Consider the following 16,184-nt stretch of genomic DNA (forward strand, 5'->3'; position numbering starts at 1 on the left):
TTTCTCCTGAGCTCTGAAATCCCCCCATTAAAACCTCTCTCTTTTCCTCTTGGAAGACTTGTGATGCTTGACTGTGTGATGAAAATGCTAAACTCTGTAACTTGTAAACACAAGAAAGGCATGCATTTTTTAAGCATTTCATTATAAATACTGTAACATGCGGTTTGGGATGAGTAACATCATCGGGCGCACCTTGATTCCTTTTCTGCCATATAGGACAAAGCTTCCTATTGGCCTTCCAGAGCTGTTGCAACACTTGAGTGAACACTCTGGAAATGCTAAAGTAGCATCTCAGTTAAAGTAAGCACACAGTGAAAACTGTAAATTAAATACTATGCATCTCTCTCCTCACTTATGAATATAGGAACATATATTAGGCACCTTACAACCTTGACAAAATAATGAACGAAGTGGAATCACATTGAGGAGCAGAGGACTTATTTAAGTTGTGAAGATTACTTGAGTTCATGATAGCTCATTTTCTAAGTACTTCCACATTCTGAAAATCATTGATCCCAGGAACTGGGGCGATGGCTTCGTGGTTAGGAGTGAGTGCTCTGTGAACATGAGGATCTGAATTGAATCCCAGCACCCAGGTAAAATGCCTGGCAGGGGGAATAGAAATAGGGCCACTCTGACAGCTCACTAGCCAGCCTGCCTAGTAACAACGGCAAGCTTTCTGTTTACTAAGAGTCCCTGTCTCAGAACAAGGCATAACATGATAAAGGAAGACATGTGAAAGCCTTCTCTGGATCCTGCAAGCCTACACATGGGTGTGCATATTCATATGTGTGCACCAAACACACATGCATTTATACACACACATACACACGTGTGCATACACACACAGAGGGCAAGGGGTGTGTTTATGTTCAGTCACAGAGAGATTATATTACACCCCTGAGAACTTATGAAAGCATTCGGAACAGCTCCTTCATTGGTGAAAAACACGCATTCTAAAGGCTTTAAGATGACTGAACTAGAAATCTGTGCCCATTTGGTTGATCTAGTCTAACTTAGCCAGGTTTATAGCGTGGCACTGCCAGAACTTTCAAAAATTATAATTTTGCAGAGCTCTGAAAGAGTTTTAATAAGCCTTTTTATTGGATGTTCTGGGAAAACATCGCTCACGTTGTCCACCGTGATGATAGGTATTTTTCTTGTACTCAGGTGATATCACAGCCAAACTCTACGACGGTGGCAACAACACAGGACAAAGGCATTGTACAAACAAGTAGAACCATGGGGTGGCTATGTCCTAAATGTCATTAGTAAGCGGTAGGCTCTCAGTCAGGAAACCAGCCCAAATGAGCAGGGAAGAAGGAAACCAATGGCAGTCACCTTTCTAAAAAGTCAACTGTCCAGCAACATGTAGAAAGATCGTTTGAGTTACAGTTTTAAAAAAAATCCCAGCTTTTTATCTCTATTTTTGCCCTCAGATTGAATCCTATGAGGAAGATTTCCACTGTTTCACAATGACAACTGTCTTAACAGAGCTAACCATAAAAGGAGGGTGGACAGTCAGTGAATTAGAGGCTGTCAAAGAAGTAAAGAACTCAATATTTTAGGATTCTTCTGGAATTAAGACAAAAATATGCTTTTGTACAACAGACCAATTCTGAAACAAACCAAAGTGTGGCCCTGCCTTACTGAGGTGGCCTCACTTTGCACAAGGGCCTGGGAGAAGGAGAGTCCTTAAAGAGTTTGCTGGGCGTCCATGACATTCACTTCGTTTGCTAAACATTCCTGACCTCGTGCCCCCTTATAAAAGCAGCTCCTTTCTGCTCTCTGAAAAGCTGGGATTGCGCTGTCCAGAACCTTGTGCTGGCCTCTTTCATCTTGCTGAGGATGGGTGTGGTTTGATTTTCAAGAAAGGAAGGTCAAGGTGCAAGCTTAGCTGTCTCATCCCCGTGACGCAAACGCCGCTTACCTTGTTTCTGCCACTCGAATCCCCAACCAGAAAAGCACGTCGTAAACTTAAGATGAAAGGTTCTGACCATCCCAAACCCACACTATGGAATTCCTCTGCCCCTTGACTTAGTCCCCTTTCCTCCCCTGACTTCCTAGGTTCTCCACAGCCTGGGACCCTGAGGTAGCAGCTGAGCATCCTGGTGGGATCCCACTGCTGTTGCTCTAGCTATCTAAGCATGAGGATTTATTAGTTGTGAACGTTCATTTTTGTTTTTACTGGTCTAGTGCCAGTAAATAAGTCACCCAAACCCTGACTGAGTGTCATTTGATAGGAAAAGGCTGGGATCACAAGGAAGCCTTCTGTCTTTCAAAAAAAAAAAAAAAAAAATTGCTGAGGTAAGCAGTGTCAGAGCCAGCTGCATCAACATGACGGCCTTAAGACAAATGAGAGCTTTCACTGCTGGGTACGAGGCTCAGAGCAAAGGGCTCTGCAGACCTCCTCAGCCCGCACAGCTGAGAGAACGCAAGTTGCAAGGGGCGGCTTTTCCAAGCTCTTGGCTTTGATAAGAAATAGTCTCGGTTTCTCCATTCAGCATGTAAACACAGTTCATCTGCAGGGTGACTAGGGGTGAAGAGTTCATTAAATCTATACACAGGCACACTCTTCCACGTCTGTATTCACATCTGTACACACGCAGAAGAGCATGTGGGCATGCAAGGATCCTTTCGCTGTCATTAGGAGAAAAATGTGTGGGTTTCGTCCCTTTGTGTCAAGGACCCACTGGCAGGCTAGAGGGCATGAGGCAGTGGGCCAAAAGTGGGGTGCACCATTGTTAGGGGCTATTAGGAGATCAGGGTGGGAGAAGAGGAGGAGGAGTCTGCCGGAGCTAGAGACAGGGACTGCTTTCTCCACAGGCCGTGCCAGCTCCCTGTGACTGTTGCCAGGGCAATGGCTGGGGGATTATCAGGAATGCCTGGAGACGTTATCCTTCTTTTGGACTCATGGATGGAGCAGAAGGGGGTGGATGGCTTTTCTCTTTCTGTTTCTTCTTTTCATATTCAGCAGATTAGAGTGGCGGGTTGCTGTGGCGACCGTGCAGAGGAGGGCTCCGGCACACCTGCACCATGGGCAGAGCAGCCAGTGTGGACTCCAGACAGTCCTGGGGGCAGAATTTTGCTGTGGGAATCACAATAACAACAACAAAAGAGGAAGTGAGAGAAAAGGAGGAAGACAGAACGGTGGGAAAGGGAGGGAGAAATGCACCCTCCAGTCCCAACAATGTCCCTCTTTAATAAAGCAGTAAAGGAGTCCACAGGACACAGATAGCACCTCGGAAATCCCCAGGGAACAGCTTTGCCGGGCTGCCGAAGTGTGAGGAGATGTAGGGAGGTGGGTACCTACATCCTTGAAGGCAACCTGTTGGGCGCATCCACCGTAGAGGAACACAATCTCATTGCAGGGACACCAAATCTACGGTTAAAGTTATTCTGATTATCCAAACCCAAACGAGACTTGCATAACAACCTTCTAAGGGAACAAGAGCAGTATGCTGAGAAAAATAACATCACTGTGCTTGCCTTGCTTTTTAAGCTGAGAGAGGGGAAGGGAGGGGAGGGGAGGGGAGGGGAGGGGAGGGGAGGGGAGGGGAGGGGAGGAGAGGAGAGGAGAGGAGAGGAGAGGAGAGGAGGAACATGATGGGTTGATGATCTTCCCAAGACTAGCCATATCTTTCCAATGTTCTGGCAGTCCTCCAGGTCTGCTAATGAAGAAGTCAGCTGCAAGCAATATCTGTCCCAGTCTCACCTCGCCTAGACAACTCAGACCCTGCCCTGTCTTCTTCCTTCATTTCACCCCACCCCTCTTCCCATCTTGTGTTTGCCTTCTGCAGTATTGTCTTTGTTTCCATTAACAAAACATTACAATCCATTAGCCTGTCCAAAGCACTTTACAATAACAATATTTACAGAAGGTCAAATAAAATATGTATAGAGAGATTAATAGTGACTGAGCAGCAGACCTTTTGAACTTCTAACATGCTGGGTTTGTGGGGTATTTTTTTTTCTTAAGTTGGATTCTCAGTCTGCTCCAATACTTTAAATATCTCTGAAGCCACTTAAAGGAATAGATAGTAAAATATAGATAAATTTTAAAATAAAACATTCTTTTTGTTTCCAAGGATTGTTCTGTTTTTTTCTCCAGGCAATCTGGTTATTGGGAAGTGAGACTACGTGTTTATCTGTCAGAATGGCTGAAGCCAAGAGCATTTCCTTGAGGTAAGCAGTCCTGTAGACTAAGGGACAGCCACTTGCTTACCACTATGATCACAAACAGCAGGCACTGCTGCCAAAGCTCCTTGAGTCCTTTTTTTCATTTGCATATGGACCCTGGAATATTGACTTAGTAAGACAGTCTAGTCTCTGGATGGTCACTTCTTTTTATAGATTTTTAAAATATATTTTATGACTTATACATGCTTCAAAATAATTTAATTAAATAGGCATCTATACATTAGGTTAGAGGTCTGGCGTTTTGAAATAAAGGCCTATTAACTATTCTGAGCTTGTGTTCCATTTAATCTCTCAACCAATAGCATTCTGTGGCAAGAGAACAAACCATGGGCATCAAGTAAATAAATGGGCACTTCTGTTTTCCAATAAACTTGGTTACTGTCAGGGCCAGTGAGATAGGCTTATAATTATAGCTCTATGGGAGGCTGAGGAAAGAGAATTGCAAGTTCAAGGACTGCTTGGGATGCAAAGTGCCAAGAGGAACTTGGATAAGTTAGTGAGACCCTATCTTAAGGTAAAAGGTAACATCAGGTTGACATAAAGCTCAGTGGTATAATACTCAGCCAGCATGAGGGTCTCAGGATCAACCCCCAGTATGGGAAACAGACAATAGGAAAGTGACCTTTTCTTACTGATGTGGGAGTGATTTCTTACTAATAAAGAAACTACCTAGGCCCATTTGATAGGCCAACCCTTAGGTAGAAAACAGAACAGGATGCTGGGAGAAAGAAGCTGAGTCAAGGAGTCGCCATGATTCTCCCACTCCAGGCAGATGCAGGTTAAGAACATTCCTGGTAAGCCAGCTCGTGGGCTACACAGATTATTAGAAATGGGTTAGATTAATATGTAAGAGCTAGCCAATAAGAGGCTACAGATAACAGGCCAGGTAGTGTTTAAAAGAATACAGTTTCCGTGTACTTATTTTGGGCATAAGCTAGCCATGCTGGTGGCCGGGTACTGGGGACGCAGCCCTGGCGCTCCTTTTACATCTTACAAAAACAGCGGGGACATTTGAGTTGCAGGACAGTTCCCAGCTCCTCTCCTGGAACCGTGGTCCTCTGGGTGTAATTGGCTCAGAAAATGTTGCTGTTCAGAAAGAGGCGATTGTTTTCTGTCTCTGGCTTTACTAAGTATGACAAATTAGTGTCCATGAAAGGATCCTATTTTGTCACCCTGTATAGTAACTACAAACTAGGAAGGCCCAACCTTTGTGTAGCAGAAATACTCCAGGCCATTCACTTGTCTTAGGACCAAGAATCAGGGAAAAAGATGAAATAAGGGTTATAAATTTTATGGTAAAATCCTAGAAAAACAGAAGTAAGAATATGAGAAACCAAATTTGTTTGGTCCAGTCACAGAAAGACTCAGATTATTGCAAATTGGCTAAAGCCATGGGCATCATTATTTATTGTGGATTGCCCTTGTCTGCTCGAATTGTCTGTTATCAAAGATCAATGTTGTCAAGGATGTGCAGAAAAGGAAATCCTGGCATATTGCTGCTGAAAATGTAAATTGGTACAGCCAGTATGGATAATCAGAAAAACTGTCCAAAATTAAAATCAAAACTGTCTTTTGGTCCAGCAATATAGCCATATAAATTAAAGAAAACAAAAACAGCTTGTCAAAAAATAAGTTTTCCCACACTTTTTTTATTTAGTATTTTGCATACTATTGAAATATTATAAATATCTAGCAACAGGTAAAAGGATTTATGAAAATGCAGTGTATATCTATATAAACAATAACTTATTCTGCATTAAACATAGAAAATTTTAGCAGCATGGTGGCACATGTCGTTAGTCTCAGTACTCAGGCAGCAGAAGCAGACACATCTCTTCGTGTTTGGGGCCAGCCTGGTAGATATACATATGTTAACAGAAACAAACCAGGACAGAAAGACAAAGAGCACATTATCTCAGCAATATTTGTAATCTAGGGAAATGAAAGTCCCAGAAACTTTAGGAGATATGCTTATTGCCAAGGTCCTGGAAGAGGCTTAGAAATGGTGTATACAGTGTTGTACAGTGTATAAAATATTATACAATGGAATGTTCTGGATGTCTAATATGCAGTATGTGAGTATAGTTTAAAAACTGCACTGAATATTTAAATTTTACTGAAAAGTAAATCTTCAATGAAAAGAAAAGAAAAGCTGTTTGTATGTGTCTGTGCACACCTGTGCACACATACAAATGACCTTGTAAATACACCATTCTTATTCTCCAATTGTTTTTATTGAAGTTAGGCTAAATTACGGACAAGTTAAACATATTCCTTTACTTCTACATAAAGATCCAAAATATACAGCATATCAATGTAGAAAAAAAATTAACTACTCCCTCAATAAGACATTTAAAAATAAAAACCATCTTGGTGAAAACATTAGGTTCCATTTTCTGAAAATGTTGAGAATATAGAAAGGTCCAGAGTGGAACATCTCCCTCTCCCTGCTTAGCACACAGATACAGGTGGGAAGACATGATATGTCGATCTCTCTCCTTGGTCAGGTCAGTATTCAATATAAACTCCAACTGAATCAACCACAATGTTGTTCATTGGAAAGAGAAACACCATTATGCTCTTATCTTTTATTTGTGATCAACGCAAAATACAATTTATTTGGCTAAGATTAGCAGATGTCCAAACTGGGTCTGAATAACGCCTATAATTTCATGGTAATATGATGAGGAATTTTCACAAAAGAACATGGATGCTTTCCAAGCCATCTTTCCCAGATGTACCCATAACTGGAAAGTCCTCTCAGAAAGCAAAAATGCCCAGGGTCTGCTAAAGTCATCAATCAATAGAAAATCACTTATGGAATTAATGCCAGCCTTCAAGAGACTGGGAAAGGACTTTCATTCCATAGCCAAGACAACTTGGGTAGTTCAAGGTGCACTTAGTGCTTTGCTGGGGAAATGATAGACAGTGGGGGAGGGCAGCGTCAAAATGCAGTCATCTACTGAAACTAAATATAACAAAATGAAAACACCACGTAGCAGCAATTCTGGGTGCTCTTCCAGGTTGACTTTAGAGCAGACACCTGGTGGATTTTCTTCTAATAGAGGGGATTGCTTTGGGCAATTTTGCACTTACTGTGACTTCCAGGTCATCTTCCATTTCAGTTCTGCACAGTGGGACTTGCCTGCTACTGAGGGTCAGGATTATAGCTGCCTCTAATTGCTATTCCCATCTGTTGTAGAAGAAAAAGCTGTGTCTTTCTCCTTTTGACTAAAGCAGAAAGAAGGATAATAAGCCAAAAGAAAAACCATTTTTTTATTCACCAAAATGGATAGATAACTAGATCGTCCAACCAGTTGCAAAGGGAATCAATTTAGAAATAACGAATGTTTACTGGAAAGTCCAAATTGACTCTTCAAGGCACGGGCTAAAATTGAACTGAGTTTCTCCCCTTTGTAAGAGAGACAGTTTTGCTGAGGAAAAGTATGGAGACAGGGAGGAAGACCGTGATGCTGTTTACTGGATGATGCCTGTGTACGCCTCCTCTAATGCCTGTGATAACCATGTAAGTTAGGTACCACCACTCCAATTACAGACATGGAAGCTGAAGCTGGGAGCTTACACTATTCCCTCAAGTCTTTGGAAAGCCGTAATTAGTGGGAAACGTAAGAGGACTTTTAGAATGCTCTGCCAGCAGGAGTAATGATTTCTTTGTTTAAGCAAATCTTGTAGGAATGTAATTATATGAAAAGAATTTTAAGATCATCACCTGATGACAAATGATCAGAATTACCATGAAATATTACAAAGTCCCAGTTATATAAATGAGATTGGGCTGAAAGTGAAAGGTAAATGTGTCTTCTCTACTCTTTATCAGTGTTTATTACAAACATAACAAAAATGTATCAGGCCATTTCTTCTTGTACATGTACAATTGATTTTTGTGGTAATTTTGATAACTTAGTTCATATCATTCATTTAAAAAGGATCTTTTAAAACTCGCCAATAGTTCATTCATCTGGTAATAGTATAGCTGTATTAGTGACCATAGTAGGTCAAGTGCACCCATTTGCTGAGAAAGAGGGAGGTGTATGAATGGGAAGCAATACAATTTTGGCCAGATAAAACTTTCTGCAGTGGGAGAGGAGTGGTTAATACAAACTCAAAGTGCTGAGAAGAAGTCAAAGTTGAATGAAAGGAAATCCATATCACCCCTCCAAGATCACGAAACACCAAAGAAAGAGTGTAAACAATGGAGGGTAGAGAGGAGTCCACGGGAGCGCTGTCTTCTGGGTAAGATATGGCTGATGTAATCATGAACACACTCAGGCTATGGTTGTCTGCATGAGATATGCACGCATATGCACGCACACACATGCAGACATGCACACACACCCTGAGAAATGAAATATGTAAAATACTAGGAACCTTTTTAGGGGCGCTTAGGAGCCAGGCATAAAAGGGCATAAAAGAGGTCAGTGGAAGGATATGTTACAGTACATTATAAACATGTATGATAGTGTCAACTATTAAACAAAATGTTAAAAATGAAATGAATGATAAAGTACAGTGATCTCATTAGAAAGTGAGAAATACATTAACACTCCCATTGTCAAAACATTATTTGAATCACTTTGGGGAAAGTATTTAATATTGTATTTTAATTTGTAGATATTTAAACTATTGGCGAGTTTTTAAAGATCCTTTTTAAATGAATGATATGAACTAAGTTATCAAAATTACCACAAAAATCAATTGTACATGTACAAGAAGAAATGGCCTGATACATTTTTGTTATGTTTGTAATAAACACTGATAAAGAGTAGAGAAAACACTGTTGTTTCTCAGAGTTGATTCAGGATGCAGAAACACACTTCCCTGAAACTGGATCACCAGCACAGAATAATGTGACATTTATGGGACGAGCACCATGTGAAGTGATAGGATTAAATGGCCTCTAGGAAAAAGAATAGCAATAGAATTTAAATTATTGTTAAGAAGAAACTATGAAAGCGGGAAAGAGAACAAAAAAGATTAGTTATTGGAGTGAGGAAGGATGGATACAGTTATGGACATGAGTTATGAAACAGGGTATAATGCATTGTTTTTCTGTTTCTAACTGTGCCGCAGATTTATTTTTGTTCTAGTGGTGGGTGCATGCACAAAAACAAACTCAATAGTATATAAGAGTGTAAAATCCAATGTGAAGCTCCACAGCACCCATTGCAGACAGCTAGTCTGACTGCATACAAGTCCACTGAGATGTGGAAACGTTGGGTCTGGTTAGTGTCAGCGTGTGTGAGTTTTTTAAAAATATTTTTAAAAATAAACTATAAAATAGATTAAAAATTTATCAAAAGTTCATACTCAGCAATAGGAAAAGAGAAGTTCACATCCTCTTTTAAGGTATAAATCTGCATTGAGAAGATATTAGCCATAGTTTCATAAAGCATAAAAAAAGTAAACTTTCCCTGAAAGATCCAATGTTCAAATCCACGAACTTAAAGTTCTTCTGGCAACCTTTACTGATTTCCTTGTCGGGAGTAAATCAACACAAAGTTCTTCCTCCCTTGTCCTTGGGTTCCAAACACAGGCTAAGTGAGGTTTCCCAACATACAAGGTCACAGGATGTCATCACAGCCACATTCTTCAGGCTGCAGTCTCCTGCTGCAGGGATTTGTGAGAATATCTAATCTCAGGAATGTTCAGCCTTCTACCTGCCTCCAACGTCACATGTCTACACTTGTCTCTTTCAGTTTGAGTCTGGTCCTGGGAACAGCACGCAGGAAATGGGTAGACTCGAATAGATTGGGGCCAGATTAAAGTAAGACTAGGTTATAGTTAACCATTGTCACACTGAAAAGTGTTAGAATGAGCAGTCATCCCTTCGTGGTCTTCGCTTCATGCTTTTCCAAAAGTGGTTCAAGGAGTCTTTGCAAACATCAGCTCATTCACTCCACTGAGAGTTTTCTGTGAGAATGGTAAAGTATTCCCACTGTTTCATAAGATCACTGCACTTTCCAGTTTATTTAATTTTAACAGTTCAGTTTAGTTTGACTTGGGACATGCACAAAGCATCTTGTCATTTAAGCTAAAAGATACTGGAAAAGGAATATGTAGTCGTTTCTTCCAGGGATTTTGCATATGCTGAAAAGAATTTGCAAGCTAGGACACATACCAAGTGTCTAAACTTGTAAATCAAACTAACAATGGTCCATTAAACATGGTCTCTCTCCCAGTCTTGAATATGATACTGTACAAGAGTCTGGAAGCCTGAGTTAACACCTACAAGACACAGGTTTCTCAGAGTTCCACAGAGGAATGTGAGCATGAGATCTGGTCTCTGGTTCATTCATGGCTCCATCCTGCACGCGAGGTGTCTGCTGCACCAGCCCGTGACCTACACCAATGCTCTAGAAACCTGTCACGATTTCTGTACACACTGCAGCCGTTGTGGCTTTCTGTCACATTTGGAGGCAAGTACTTTTACAGTCCACCTTCCAGAAAGGGAACTCTTATGGTAAAACCTGAACTTGTTTAGAAGGAAAGGCAGTGGATTTTAAGAAAGAAACTGCAGGCAGAGTCTTAGGTATCTGTAGAGTAGTCTAGAAGCAGCAACATAGGCTAAAGGTGAGAACAATGTTTGAACCCTCCAAGGCCCTACCATGGTAGAGTAGCATGTTCTGAGCAAGGGCAGAGGTGGTGTCCTCCAAGCACTGCCAAGATGACTGTGCTAGATCAGATCAATGCTATACAGGTCCTCCTAAGTGTCAGCAAAAGTCCCATTTCAAGTAGATTTCTATTTGTTTAATGTTTTTCAATTTTTATGAAGAAACAAAAAAGATTATTTCTTATTGCTTATCTTTTTTCAGTACAACAAAAACCATGAAAAAAATCTCAATTTAAGTACATCAGTCCTCTTTTTCTAAGTTATAGTTATTACACACGCAAAATGTTCTGCTATTTCATCTTTTACAAATAGAATAATCACTGAATTATATTATCTGTAAGCTAGAGTTCTCTGTCTTATTTAAAATTTCTATTGCTATGAGCCACCATGACCATGGCAGCTCTTATAAAGGAAAACATTTTATTGGAGTGGCTTAGAGTTCAGAGATTTAGTTCATTATCATAATGGCAAGACATGGCAGCACGCAGGTAGACATGGTGCTGGGGAAGGAACTGAGGGTCCTACATTTTGATCTACAGACAACAGGAAGTTAACTGAGACACTGGGTATGTCTCATAGGAGTCCTCAAAGCCCAGAGGAACACGTTCACCAACAAGACCACACCTACTCCAACAAAGTCACACCTCCTAATCGGACCCTTCCCAATAAGCTTATGGGAGCAATTTCATTTCAACTACCACAGTCTCCATGTTTTGATTCATGCATCATCCACCAAGACCTATAGTGCCATGTTTTTGTCTCTGCCTCTTATGGAAGGCTGATGATGTAGAGATCGCTCTGTTTTGCTTCTAACTATGCCAGTTTAGGTTTTCCTCAATGTATTTCTGTGCTGCGGTCACTCTTGCCCTTGACTTTTGAATCACTTGTTCTCTGTTTTCTTGTCCTAATTATGTGGTATATATTTTTTGAAACATTCCATCATATGTCAAAGGTTAAGTCAGCTTTAATCTTTTTCTTGCAGATACAGTGTTTGAAGGACCCCCCCCCCCATCTGGCTGCTATGGTCAACTTTAGAACCCCATCTTGAAGCTATGGTCATCTGCATTTTGGACACGCTGTTCTTTGTTCAATATTTTTCTTTTCTTTGTGTGTGTGTGTGGGTTTTTTTTTTTGAGACAGGATTTCTCTGTAGCTTTGAAGCATGTCCTGAAATTCATCAGGCTGGCTTTGAACTCACAGAGATCCTCTTGTCTCTGCCTCCCAAGTGCTTGGATTAAAGATGTGCACCACCACCATTTGGCTGTTCAAAATTTTAAATACTTTCTTCCAAGTAATTTAATGTTTTTCAATCCTGCCCCTCTGTCTTCATGCATTCTAAAAGGATAACTTCTACTATTTTCATTACTTCTCTCTTTTTTATTCATTGGGATTTTCCAAGTGTTTTTAACCATGAAGGCATGACTGTTGATTTTCTTTACAGTTTTTAATGTAACAATGGTTAACTATAATCTAGTCTTACTTTTATCTGGTCCCATTACATTTGAGTCTTTCTCCTTCCTATGTGCAGTTCCCTGTGTACTACATTATTAACTCAATAAAAACAAACGACACCCGCTGAATAGCATGTATGTAGTTAGCACAAGGAAGTTTGATCTGTCCTTCATTCAGAAAGAGAACTCAAGCAAAACAAGGATCAGGAGATAGCACTATGATGAAGTCTTTCCTGTGGGGGCTGTTGGGCATTCCATTCTCCTCCTTCATGGGCACAGGGGAAAGAAGACTAGCCTAGATCTATGCCCTGTGTTCACACGGGGTCTTTAGAAACTTCTGGGTTTGGACAAATTTTCTAATCTCTTTGAACCTTGACATCAAAAGTCTATAAAAATATATTAAGTTATTACTGATGTCTCTTTTAGCTTTAATAACCCATTGCCTAATCATTCCAACTCTCTGGAAAATCTCTGTGTTGGTGACTACTGAGACAATGACAGAATGAGACAGGAGGGTGAACCAGTATCATCAGGCTCCCAGTTAAGACTCACTTCCAGATTCGAGGTGTGAGTCAATGGAAACTGGTTGTACATCCGATAATCTAGGAGTGTACGGGTATGCATTAGGAGTGAGAGTTAGCAAGGGGAGAAGGGAGTACAGGACCTGAGAAGCCACCAAAGCCATTGCTGCCACAGGCCTTCCAGAGAGCAAAACGGGAAAGTGATCTAGTTAAGTTGGCTAGGTTGGTAAGGAATGAGATGATCTACAGTGCAGTGTAGTAGCTAAATGGATTTGAAAGCTTAGTTATGATGAAATTCTTACTTTCTGATCTCTACTTTGCTTGGCCTGTTTAAAAAAATAAACAAGCCTACATCTAACCCTGTTTTGCAAACAAGTGTTATGTGTTTTTGACACTCTCTTGCTATGAAAACATGGTATTCATTAACACAAAACCCTACAGCTAATTTTTCCAGGACTTTCCTGTGGTGTCATAGAGCAGCACAGCAGGACTGGCTGTTTTAAAATGCCGGCTCTGGGCTGTGCTACCATTGCGATCTCTGTCTGGCTCCTGTGGGAGACAGAGATTTTGAATGGAGCATTTGGAGCAAATTGCTACGGCTTGCTTGATGGCAATGTGGACTGCTGTGTGCCTAAAACTGTGTGTGGCTCAGGGACACCAAATGGCTCTGAGGCATGAGGGGCTCAGCTCCGCCATGCTGAACTGTGCTGGTCCCAGGCAGGAACTATTGTAATTACCATAATAACAGCGCAGTTAAGGTTTAGACTGGGCAGGACACAGGCGGAACCATATTACCTGTACATGGTACAACTTAAGTTTTTAAGAACTGCTTAACAGTTTAAAAAATGCTCCTGGATAGTAAAAAAATTACAAATTCACAATAAAACAGATTTCAGACATAAAAGACCACTAAATGGATCACGGTGTTGGATGAGTGTACGTAAGTTGAGAGAAAAAAAGAATTTAAAATAAAGTTAAAAGGGTAAAGTCTTTAAAGAGACAAAATAAAATACACTGATAGAGTAAAAATAAGCCACATAAAAATGAAAAATTCACAGAGAGTCTGGATTATGTACATTGTGTTTTCTTTAAATTTTTTGACTGTGAAGGAGCTAAGTACAGAGAGAGATTTCATTACATGGGCTGCCAAGCAAAACCACAATGGATATAAGGGTATTATGATTTTAGAATTTGGGTCTAAAAATATGATGCTTTGGAGAGGGTCTTCTTTTGTTTTCACAGAGGATGAGACCCTATGGATTGCGTCTATCCCAATATGGTATGATAGACCACGCCCTCCTGTGGTTGCTGTGAACACCCTCAAAAAATTACTTCACTCAACTGCCAACTGAAATGACCCTGGCACATAGGTTATACCATAAAAGATCTAATTAACGATGCCCCCATTCAGCAGGAAGCAGCTTGGAGAAAAATAACTGCGCCCATGTTCCCAAATAGTGTTTATAAATGTTCTTTTACATTTAAAGGGGGATATGATATAGATATGAATAATTTGCATTGGTATGGATTTTAAGGTCAATTTTGTTATATGTATATGTATTTTTGATCTTGATTAAGGTATTGTGATTGTGTAGTTCATTTTTAAAATGTAATGTATAATTAGGAAATATAGGTTGTTGATGGATAATCATCAATAATAGTCAAGCTTGTAGTCATGTTAGATTTTCTAGATATATACAGATATATTTGTTAGATAGACATTCTTCATATCTTTCAAAAACTACAGAATATGACATTTTAAATATTTTAATAACTTATGGTTTTTCATGGCAATGAGACACATCTGCTCCTGGCAGCACCAGCTACTTCAAGAGGAAGATGGGCATCAAAGAGGCTCCTTATGGAGTTTGATAGCTATTTGGGTAAGAAACTGCTTTTGCCTGGACTGATGCAAAAACTGGACACAAAGAACCCACAGAGAGAGGACTGCTGAACTTGCCTAAAGGTGAGATGGGGGTTACTGACTCAGTAAAGAGTCTGCAAGACATTCTATAGGACACAGCAGATAGTAACTGACTGTCTTTTAAATTTCCTGCTTTATGGAAATGCCTGCTGAAAACTATGGGCCTGTAGGCCAAAGATAAATGCCCCACAGTACAGAGGAACTTTGGGTGACTGTCCAGACAGCGAGATTTCTCTGTCATTTCTAGAGTTTTCTTATTTCTTGTTTACTTAGGTAGTATTATATCTTTCTGGAGTCTATGATGGAGTTGAAGAATGGATAGTTATAGTTTTCCTTAGTTACGATAAAAAATAAAGTAGATATAAATATTGTAACTGTAATTCTTACTTGATAACTGTTTTGTTATATGTAATTTTACTATGTTAAAGTTAAAGCCTTTCTTTTTTGTTTAAACAGAAAAAGGGGAAATGATGGAGGTGGGTCTTGTATCTTATCCGTTGCTTTCACTGGTTAACTAATAAAGAAAACTGCTTGGCCTGATAGGATAGAAAATTAGGTAGGTGGAGTAGACAGAACAAAATGCTGGGAGAAAGAAGCCGAATTAGGCAATCGCCATGATTCTCCCACCCGACACAGCCACAGGTTAAGATTTTCCCTGGTAAGCCACCTCATGGGCTACACAGATTATTAGAAATGGGTTAGATCAATATGTAAGAGCTAGCCAATAAGAGGCTAGAACAAATGGGCCAGGCAGTGTTTAAAAGAATACAGCTTCCATGTAATTATTTTGGATAAAGCTCACCGTGCGGGCAGCTGGGTGCCAGGGATGCAGCTCCGCCACTTCTATTACAACACACAAAACCCTACGGCTAATTTTTCCAGGACTTTCCTGTGGTGTCATAGAGCAGCAGCAAGACTCCCCCCCCCACACACACAGAGTGTGCTCTTTTCACTAGGCCTTCTAGTTCATTCTGCATCACATCAGCAGGAGATACAGCAGATTCTGTCACACCAGCCTTCTTCACACCTGGCCAGTGTCCTGTTCTCCTAGGAAGATGGGCAACATCTCTGCCATCTTACCAATTGTCTTGCCCTAGCTCCCTTTCAGGGGAAAGAATGATAAAGACTGACAAACTTGGGCCTTTGTTCCTTACTTACTTCATTAGCTGGTTGGCAATAGTTTTTGTAGGCAGGATCCTTATCACATTGTTAAAAGGCTTTTGATTAAAAGGTTTTGATTCTTGTTTTTTTTTGTTTTTCTTTCAAAATTATTTAATGAACGACATGTGATTGATAAATAAGTTTAATCTTTTTTTTTGATAGGGTATCTTTTTTTTTTAAATATAATTTTTATTGAAAAAAAATTTCCGCCTCCTCCCTGCCTCCCATTACCCTCTCCGTCTCCCTTTCCCCCCTCCTCCCTCTCCTCTCCCCCTCTCCCCCCCCCCCTCCCCCCC

This window comes from Alexandromys fortis, unplaced genomic scaffold (genome assembly GCF_014885135.2).
Source record: "Alexandromys fortis isolate MF-2015 unplaced genomic scaffold, M_Fortis_MF-2015_v1.1 scaffold_64, whole genome shotgun sequence".
Lineage (NCBI taxonomy): Eukaryota > Metazoa > Chordata > Mammalia > Rodentia > Cricetidae > Alexandromys > Alexandromys fortis.